The following is a 9,146-nucleotide window of genomic DNA, read 5'->3' on the forward strand; positions in this document are numbered from 1 at the left end:
TCCAACAGAATGTTTTCCAGTAACATAAGGAGTTACAGAGATACTATGGAAATGGCAACAGCCATGTTGGCATAACTACATGTTATCACAGCCACAAAATAATATAATGGTATCTGTCATGCTGCAATTCTGAGTACAATCACGAAGACAGTGTATGAATTTCTGGTGGTATTCTTAGAGGCAAAATTGCGACCACTCTTGCATGAAAAATGAATCTGGATGACTTCACTGGTGACAGATTTACCCCTCCAAGGGTAAAGCTGACTACACACACAGAATATCTGCATTTATTAACGTTGGACTGGGCTATGGTGATCTTTTTGAATAAATTGTACATGGGTAGTTTCATCTTCTCATCTTAAGCCTCAAAAAAGTTCATTTCTGGCTAGCCAGCTAGCAGAACCAGGGTATCAGGTTTACATTTCTTTGACACTTAGATTCTGTAGATACCTTTAGAAAAATGTGGGTTTGCTTACACACATGTAAGTACAGTGTAAAAAGAAGTAAATTAAAGTAGACTCAGACACTGTTATAACTTGCAACTTCTTATGGCCTCCCATTAACTGTGAGTTTTGCACACTTATCATCATACACACTCTGGTTAGAGTGGTGCAGATTCAGTAGACAGTGTGAATACAAATAATGTTTCCCATTTAAAGGTCCTGATTTTATACTGGGTATGAGCCAATGTGGTTTCAGTGACATGAAACTGTTCTCAAAATTCAGTTAACTTAAAATTATTATAAAAAAGACTTCATACTGCAAGGTTGACATCTACTATGTTCTTGTGTTGGCTACAATATCATGTACAGAGATGATTTTAAGGCGCAGCTCACCTCCCTCCATCTCCTTCTACCTCCCACACCCCAGCCTTTTAAAAGCCAAAAATTAAAAAGAAAGTAGCTATCTTCCAAATAGAGTTCCTCTTGTAGGGAATGGTCCAAGTCTGATTCTAGAAGCCAAAAATTGGCTCTGATAACATAAAAGTACTGAAAGACTTTTTACTTTCAAACTGCAAACTTTAAGTAGACATTTTCAGTTTTCTGTAAACCTGATGCTGCCACAGGTCAGTGGTGACATATTATATTTTCCTGAATTTCTGAAACCAAAGTGTGATAAGGCCTCTTTAAAAGCTCATGAGGTTGCTTCCCTCAGCCATTTCTTTTTTTAAATGATTCACTGATTTTTTTTTTTTCTTCCATCTCATAAGGTCAACTGCTTTCAATTTATATTTACTTCATTATTTGCTCTATGGCTAGCCCTGTCTTTTTCTATACTGGATCTGTTAATCATCCTTGTAAATATAACTTCCAGAATCTCAGCTTCTGCTGAGGAAAAGTATAAAAAAAGGAAGCCTGTTGTCTATACAGGTAATAACAGCCAATCTTTAGTAAATGTGTATTCATAGAATCATAGAAAATGATGGGACCTCAAGAGGTCATCTGGTCCAACCCCCTGCTCAAAGCAAGACCATCCCCAACTATATCCCAGCCAAGTCTTTGTTTAGCTAGGTTTTAAAGCTCCAAGGATACAGATTTCACAACCTCTCTCACTAACCTGTTCCAGTGCTCTAACCTAAACTTTCCTTGCTGCAGCTTGAGACCATTGTCCTTGTTCTTTCATTTGCCATTGCTGAGAACAGTGTAGCTCCATCCTCTCTGTAACCACTTATACCCTTCAGGCAGTTGGAGGCTGCTATTCAATCCCACCTCAGTCTTCTCTTCTTCAGACTAAATAAGCCCAGTTCCCTCAGCCTCTCCTCAGAAGTCATTCCTGAGGAAAGGAAGGATGGAGAGCAGCAAAGTAAGGACCCTGGACTTCAGAAAAGCAGACTTTGACTCTCACTCAGGTAATTCATGGGCAGGATCCCCTGGGAAGCCAGAGTGAGGAGGAGAGGAGTGCAGGAGAGATGGCTGTACTTCAAAGAAGTCTTACTGAGAGCACAGGAACAAACCATCCTGATGCACAGGAAGACTAGCAAGTATGGCAGAAGATCAGTTTGCAGGGAACTCTTCAGGAAACTAAATCACAAAAAGGAAGCTTCTAAGAAGTATAAACTTGGATAAATAACTAGGGACGAATATAAGAGTATTGCTCGCGCATGCAGGGATGAAGTCAGGAAGGCCAAAGCACAACTGGAGTTGCAGCTACCAAGGGATGTGAAGGGTAATAATAAGGGTTTCTACATGTATGTCGGTAGCAAGAGAAGGATCAGAGCAAGTCTGGGTCCCTTACTGAATGGGGGAGGCAACTTTGTGAGAAAAGGCTGAAGTGCTCAGTGCCTTTTTGACTTCACAGGCAAAGTCAGGTCCCCGACTACTGCATCAGGTGGCACAGTTTGAGGAGGAGGTGAGCAGCCCTCAGTGGTGAAAGAACAGGTTAGGGACTACATAGAAAATCTGGACTTGTACAAGTCCATGGGAACAGACGAGATGCATCTGAGGGTGCTGAGGGAGTTGGCTGATGTGGTTTCAGAGTCATTGGCCATCATCTTTGAGAACTCACAGTGATCAGGAGAGGTCCCAGATGATTGGAAAAGGGCAAACAGTGCCCATATTTAAGAAAGGGAGAGAAGGAGGATCCAGGGAACTACAGACCAGTCAGCCTTACCTCAGTCTCTGTAAAAAGCATGGAGCAGATCATCAAGGAATCCATTTCTAAGCACTTGGAGGAGAAAAAGGTGATTAGGAACAGTCAGCATGGATTCATCAGGGACAAGTCATGGTTGGCCAATCCAATTGCCTTCTATGATGAGGTGACTGGCTCTGTGGATGCGGGGGAATGGGGTATACCTTGATTTTAGCAAGGTTTTTGATACGGTCTCCCACAACATTCTCACAGGGAAGCTAAGGAAGTATGGGCTGGATTAATGGACTGTAAGGTAAATGGAAAACTGGCTGGAGCTTCGGGCTCGGAGAGTAGTAATTAATGGCTCATGGTCTAGTTGCCAGGCGGTATCAAGTGGAGCACCCCAGGGGTAGGTCCTGGGGCTGGTTGTGTTCAATGTCTTCATCACCAACCTGGAAGATGGCGTACAGTGCACCCTCAGCAAATTTGCAGATGCCACCAAGCTGGGGGGAGTAGCAGATACGGTGGAGGGTAGGGCTAGGATTCAAAGTGACTGAGGCAAATTGGAGTATTGGGCCAAAAGAAATCTCATGAGGTTCAACAAGGACAAGAGCAAAGTCCTGCACTTAGGACAGAACAACCCCATGCACCAGTACAGGCTGGGGTCTGACTGGCTGGGCAGCAGCTCTGCAGAAAAGGACCTGGGGTTTACAGTGGACAATATGCTGAATATGAGCCAACAATGTGTCCTTTTTGCAGAGAAGGTTAGTGGCATACTGGGCACATTGGTAGGTGTGTTGCCATTAAGTCAAGAGAAGTGATTATTCCCCTCTATTCAGCACTGGTGAGGCCACATCTGGAGTACTGTGTTCAGTTTTGGGCACCCTGCTACAGAAAGGAATTGGAGATATTGGAGAGAGTCTAGCAGAGGGTAGCAAAAATGGTGAGGGGGATGAGGGACATGACTTATAAGGAAGACTGAGGGAACTGGGCTTATTTAGTTTAGAGAAGAGAAGACTGAGGGGAGATTTAATAGCAGCCTTCAACTACCTGAAGTGTGGTTTGAAAGAGGATGGAGCTAGACTATGATCAGTGGTGGCAGATGGCAGAACAAGGACCAATGGTTTCAAGTTGCAGCAAGGGAAGTTTAGGTTGGATATTAGGACAAATGTTCTCACTAGGAGGATAGTAAAACACTGGAGCAGGTCACCCAGAGAATTGGAAGCTTCATCCTTGGAGGTTTTCAAATCCTGGCTAGACAAGGCTTTGGCTGGGTTAATTTATTTTGGGCTGGTCCTGCTTTGAGCAGGGGGTGAACTAGATGACCTCCTGAAGTCCCTTCCAGCCCTAACTTTCTATGATTCTAAGTCATGTGCCCCAGCCCTCTGACCATTTTGTTGTCCTCTGTTGGATTGTCTCCAATTTGTCCACATCCTTTCCAAAATATAGCACACTTTGCATACCACAGGTCCTTAAATTACACACACACTCTTGTTTTGGGAAGATAGAATGAACTAAAATAAGTTTTTCCTTTGAAAAAGGGTGGGGGAGTAGGCAGAGTCTTACCTGCCACTTCAGGGGCTTATCACAGAAGCTACAGGGTATGGCCATGCAGAGCACGAGCTAAGTTCTCTCATCAGCCTTTCTCCCCCTCCCCTGGGTAATGCAACACCTGCAAGAGTGTCCCTCACAGCCACAGTTTAACTGTATGTAGACCTGTATGCAGATACTTTAAAAGCAGTAATTCAAGAGTGGCTGTGAGAGAATTAAATCAGTGGCTGTTAGCCACACAGCAGGAGTAGGGGGAGTGAAGATGTAGAGAAGAATCCTGCCTCCAGCCATTGTGGAAATCAATATCATCATTCAAACATAGACTCCATGCTTTCAAAGCTAATTTTTAAGGAAAAGTTGTGCCTGTTTATGATATGCAAATAAATACAGTAGTATCCAGTAGCATCCTTCAAAATTGAGGCATATTGTGCTGCGCACTGTACAAGGACAGAGGAATGTAATCCTCACTTCAGAAAGTTCACAGTCCCAAGGCAAGGCAAAGGGCCTGGGAATGAGGATATAATGTCAGCCGTGAAAATCAGAAACTGATAGAAATCTTTGTGGAGGAGAGAAAATAAAGAGCTTTGGGAAACTATAAAATTAGACAGCATTGACCAGGAAACGTTCAGCCAGGCCCTGAACATTTACTTATTCCACACAGCACTGGATCAGTGTTGCTCTTGACTTTGTTAGACTCAAGGCATCCCTCAGAAAATGCCAGGTCTTGGCTTTCACCCATTTCTTGACTACAGAAAAATAATAATCTTCTGTTGCAAAGAACTCAGAAAGACCAGAACATCAGGATGTTTCAGACACTATGGATTCCTATTTGAAATCTCAGGGTTAACTTGTTAGTTTATCTTGTTTAGTCTTGTTAGTGTTGGTGTTTGCAATCTGGTGTAGGTTTGTCCAGCACCCTTAAAAAGATCTTCAGGCACGCCAGGGTGTTGTGGCACCCAGGTTGAGAACCACTGTCTTAGCACTTTCCTCCAGCATGGCTTTTGCCATGTATACATTAAACCACTCCTCACACTGTTTTAGGATTCAGTCTAAAAGATGACAGCCAGCAATGTCTTTTTTCTTACTGAAAATTCCTTCTGTAGCTAATGTAGGCAGTATAATTGACTTTTCCTGATGGCAGCACCAACAAATATGCCCTGGCATTTTAAGAGTAAATCCCTATTGAACTAAGCACCCTCATAAAGAATTCTGTTTCTTTGCCTTGAAGTCCTCACACTAAACATGATGATATACTGGCTAAGGATATAAATCTATTTAGTTGTCATTATGTGACCTTGTTCCGCATCTAACTGTATGATAGGAAATCAGTGATTAAATTCCTATTCAGAATCTTTCTTCATCAGTTGTAAAACAATCCCACTGATTATCACATGGTTCTTGTTAAAATGGTGTCTTTGTTATTATACTGCTAATTGTTTTCAGTCCAGAGACTTAAAGAAATGTTTTTTTGTTTTTATTTGTTGGGGGGGGTTTGGACAAGTCTGCTGACTTGTTTTAGACTTAGTAATCTCACATTTTGCCCAATATAGAAAAGGATGTTGGCATCCCTGGTTTTTAAACTCAGAGAAGCCTTTTCTAAAATAGTGCAAAGTAAGATTTTTCAGAGGCTTGAAACATGGGTAAATGTAGATTGAACTTCACAGCACAAGGTACCTTCATAACATATGATCCACCCTCTCCCGGTTTCTGGACTCTTCTCCAAAGCACTGAGCAAAAGAGTTTCCCAAAGAAGAGTTTGCTACAGTTGTTTTTAATGTAGAACAGGCATGTTTTTCCTAGTTTCACTCTTGGCAACAATTGAATCATTTGGGCTGAAACTTTCCAAACATTTCAGCCTGTATCACACACCTGGCATGAAAACTTTGAGCCCAAATTGTTAAAGTTTGGACAAGTTAAAAGCAACTAATGAAGTGTTTTAAAATGGGCAGTATATATACGAAAAACTAGAACTCTTGGTTCCAAAATGATACCTTTTATTAGACCAACTGGGAAATCGCAAGAAAATTGTCCTTTTCTACAAGCTTTCAGGATCAAAGTCCCTTTATCAGGCTCTGGGAAAAGTATAGAGCGGTATGAAATGGTAAAAAGTCCTCATAGGTAGGAAATAAACTTCATTTTTGCACAGAGGGAGCTGAAGATGGAAGGCTGTCCCTCTGGGTGGATGAGAGTGTCTTTGTGAGCTGTGTTGAGTAGCTCTTTGATGTGTTGATCAGGTAGAATTCCTTCCCTGGAGGTGTCAGATGGCAGGCAGGGAGGTAAAAAAAAATCTTTCTTGTTGTTCCGCAATGAAGTTTAAAATCCAAAATCGGCTAAAATTCAGCATCTTCCTTGCACTCCTTATAATGGACAGTGACTTAATAGGCACCTGTACTACTTTGGCTATTATCAGTAAGGTATTAATTGTCCACTGAACTGTGAAGAGACAGAAAATTGCTTTTTCCCCTATAGAAATCTTGTCATAAATGTGTAAAAACAAGGTGTTGTGCACTTTATTTTTGGTAATAGTTAAGGATTCTCAGTAGGGGTATACGAAATGGGCCACATTCGATTTGGATTCGGATTCAGCCCAAATCGGGGACAGTGATTCAATTCTTGATTTGAATCACTGTCCCCAATACGATTCAGATGAATACGAATCTGAAGAGTCGATGCTGATTTGGCCATAGACACAGGTTTAAATGTTTTTTTCTACATACCTTGAGGTACCAGGTGCAGCTTGTGAATGCTGTGATGGTGGGGCAGATGGAGCATCCCACAGGGAGCCACGTGCTCAGCAGCAAACCCAGAAGTGGACCGGAAGTACTTCCGGGTCCACCGGGGGTGCTCCCCGGCTTGGCGATCAGCCATGGGGGAACCCCAGGTGCCCCCTCAAACCCAGGAGGCACCAGTCACTGAGCTGGAGGGGGCTTAGCATGCTCCCCGGTGGATCCAGAAGTGGACTGGAAGTGCTTCTAGTTCACTTTTGGGTCTGCTGCTGAGCACCCCACCATCTCAGCATTCACAAGCCTCCTGGTACCTTGAGGTATGTAGAAAAAACATTTAAAGCTGTGTCCATGTTTGAATCACTAAATCTCTCCGAATCAATTCAGAGGGTTCTGATTCAATTCAAAGAGATTAAAGGGTCTCCTGATTCAATTTGGATTCGGAGATTCAGCCACCAAATTGGGCTGAACCTCCGCCGAATTGAATCAGGGACCAAACCTCACATAGCCCTAATTCTCAGTACTTTGCAAGATCAAGTTTCTGAATATCACATAAAAGAAAGAAGGAAAAAAGCCTTGTATGCTGTGACCCATGTTAAGTTCTTCTACGTGTTATCACAGTTCCACTGAGGTCAGGGGAGTTGTATCAAAGGGATGAATCTAGTACCCTCTATTTCCTTTCACCAAGGCTAAATGGTTTCAGTCCCTGTGCTTCAGGAAGACATTTGGTCATTTTTAACATGCTAATCGGAGACATGGCAGAATGAGGAAAGTCAGTGGGGTGCTATAATACCAGGTTACAAATTACACAGAAATGAATTAAGAGGTTGTAGTGGTGGGGGAGTGGCATTCTGCATCCAAGACTGCATTTCCAAATAGGGAAGGTTTTTTAACTGATAAGATGGGTACTATCTCTGTGGATAGAAATTCCATCAGTAGAACAAAAAAATATGCCTTGGGATATGCTATCAACCCCCAGACTAGGACAGCAGCAGCAAGCTAGAACTGCAGAGGGAGCTGGGAGAGGCTATGAAAGCAGAAAACACAGGGATAAAGGGTGACTTCTATTAGGCCAGGATGCAGAGACCAAAATTCTTCATGTCATAAAAGATTGCTTTCTGGATCAATTAGTCCTGGAACCTACAAAAGGAAAGGCCATTCTTGACCTAGTCCTAAGTAGTGTAGACAAGTGTAAAGTGAGGCACGTGGGCAAAAATAACCCAAATTATTTCTATGCTGTGATGGCCTCTGCATTAGCTGTTACCACACAGGAAAAAGATTTTTGAATCTTTGTGCTCGGTTTCCTCAAAACGTCAGCTCAGAGCTCAGAAGCTGTTAAAAAGGCAAGCAACATGTTAGGAATTATTAAGAAGGGGATTGTAAAACAAGCAAAAAGTATCATTATGCCCCTTTATAAATCCATGCTGTGTCCACACCTTGAATACTCTGAAAAAACAATCTAAAAAATAAAAGTCAAGGCATGTACCTAAGGAATTTTGATTAAAAAGAAGGAAGTTAGAAATGTGAAACACATTGGAATTCCAACGTCACCAAAGTCTTTCTTTGGGGAAGCAAAGGGAAGTTTCAGAAAAACCCATACATTTTAAATTTCTGAGTGAGATGTCCTATGCATATATAATAGAGGTAGCATAAAACAAACAGAACTCTGCTTGGTTTTAGTCTTATCCATGAAAACAAGTTCTGATGTCACTGAAGTCAGCAAAGGGTGCACCCGTAGAAGCCCTTCTGAATGCAGAATAAGTAATGTTAACTTTAAGGGTTCAATCATGAGAGTTTGCAATCTACCCACAAGCCCCGTTCTCTTCAATGGAAATTTCAACTGCTCTGTGTCATGACCCAAAGGGTATGATTGTGTGTGTGCTTCGGCACTGCAGAATTATTTCCCGCCATGAGGAGCTTTCTTTGCACGGTGCAATTCTCAGTTGCATAGAGAAAACCCCGGTGCAAAGGAGTTCCCGCCACCCGTATGTAAATTTGTGTCCCACTATTGGCTGTTTCTAAATTATTCCCACGTGGCGGCTAGCGATTGGCCTGCTAGCCGTATAAGAGGCTTGAGCAGTTTCCGCCCAAGTTGGAGGAGGAGAAGGAGGACTTCACATCTCGTGAAGAACTCTAAGCGCACTGTGGAGCTTAACAAACCCAGCGTGTGCCTTAAGAAGGATACAGGGGCCTGATCAACCTCTAGCCTCTCCCCGTCGCCGCCTGATCCCTCGACGTACCCTTCCCTGCGTGCTCATGGAGAGTCACCTTTTGGACTCTCATCGTGGTATCCAGAGCTCTGTC

This window comes from Alligator sinensis, unplaced genomic scaffold (genome assembly GCF_000455745.1).
Source record: "Alligator sinensis unplaced genomic scaffold, ASM45574v1 scaffold940_1, whole genome shotgun sequence".
NCBI lineage: Eukaryota > Metazoa > Chordata > Crocodylia > Alligatoridae > Alligator > Alligator sinensis.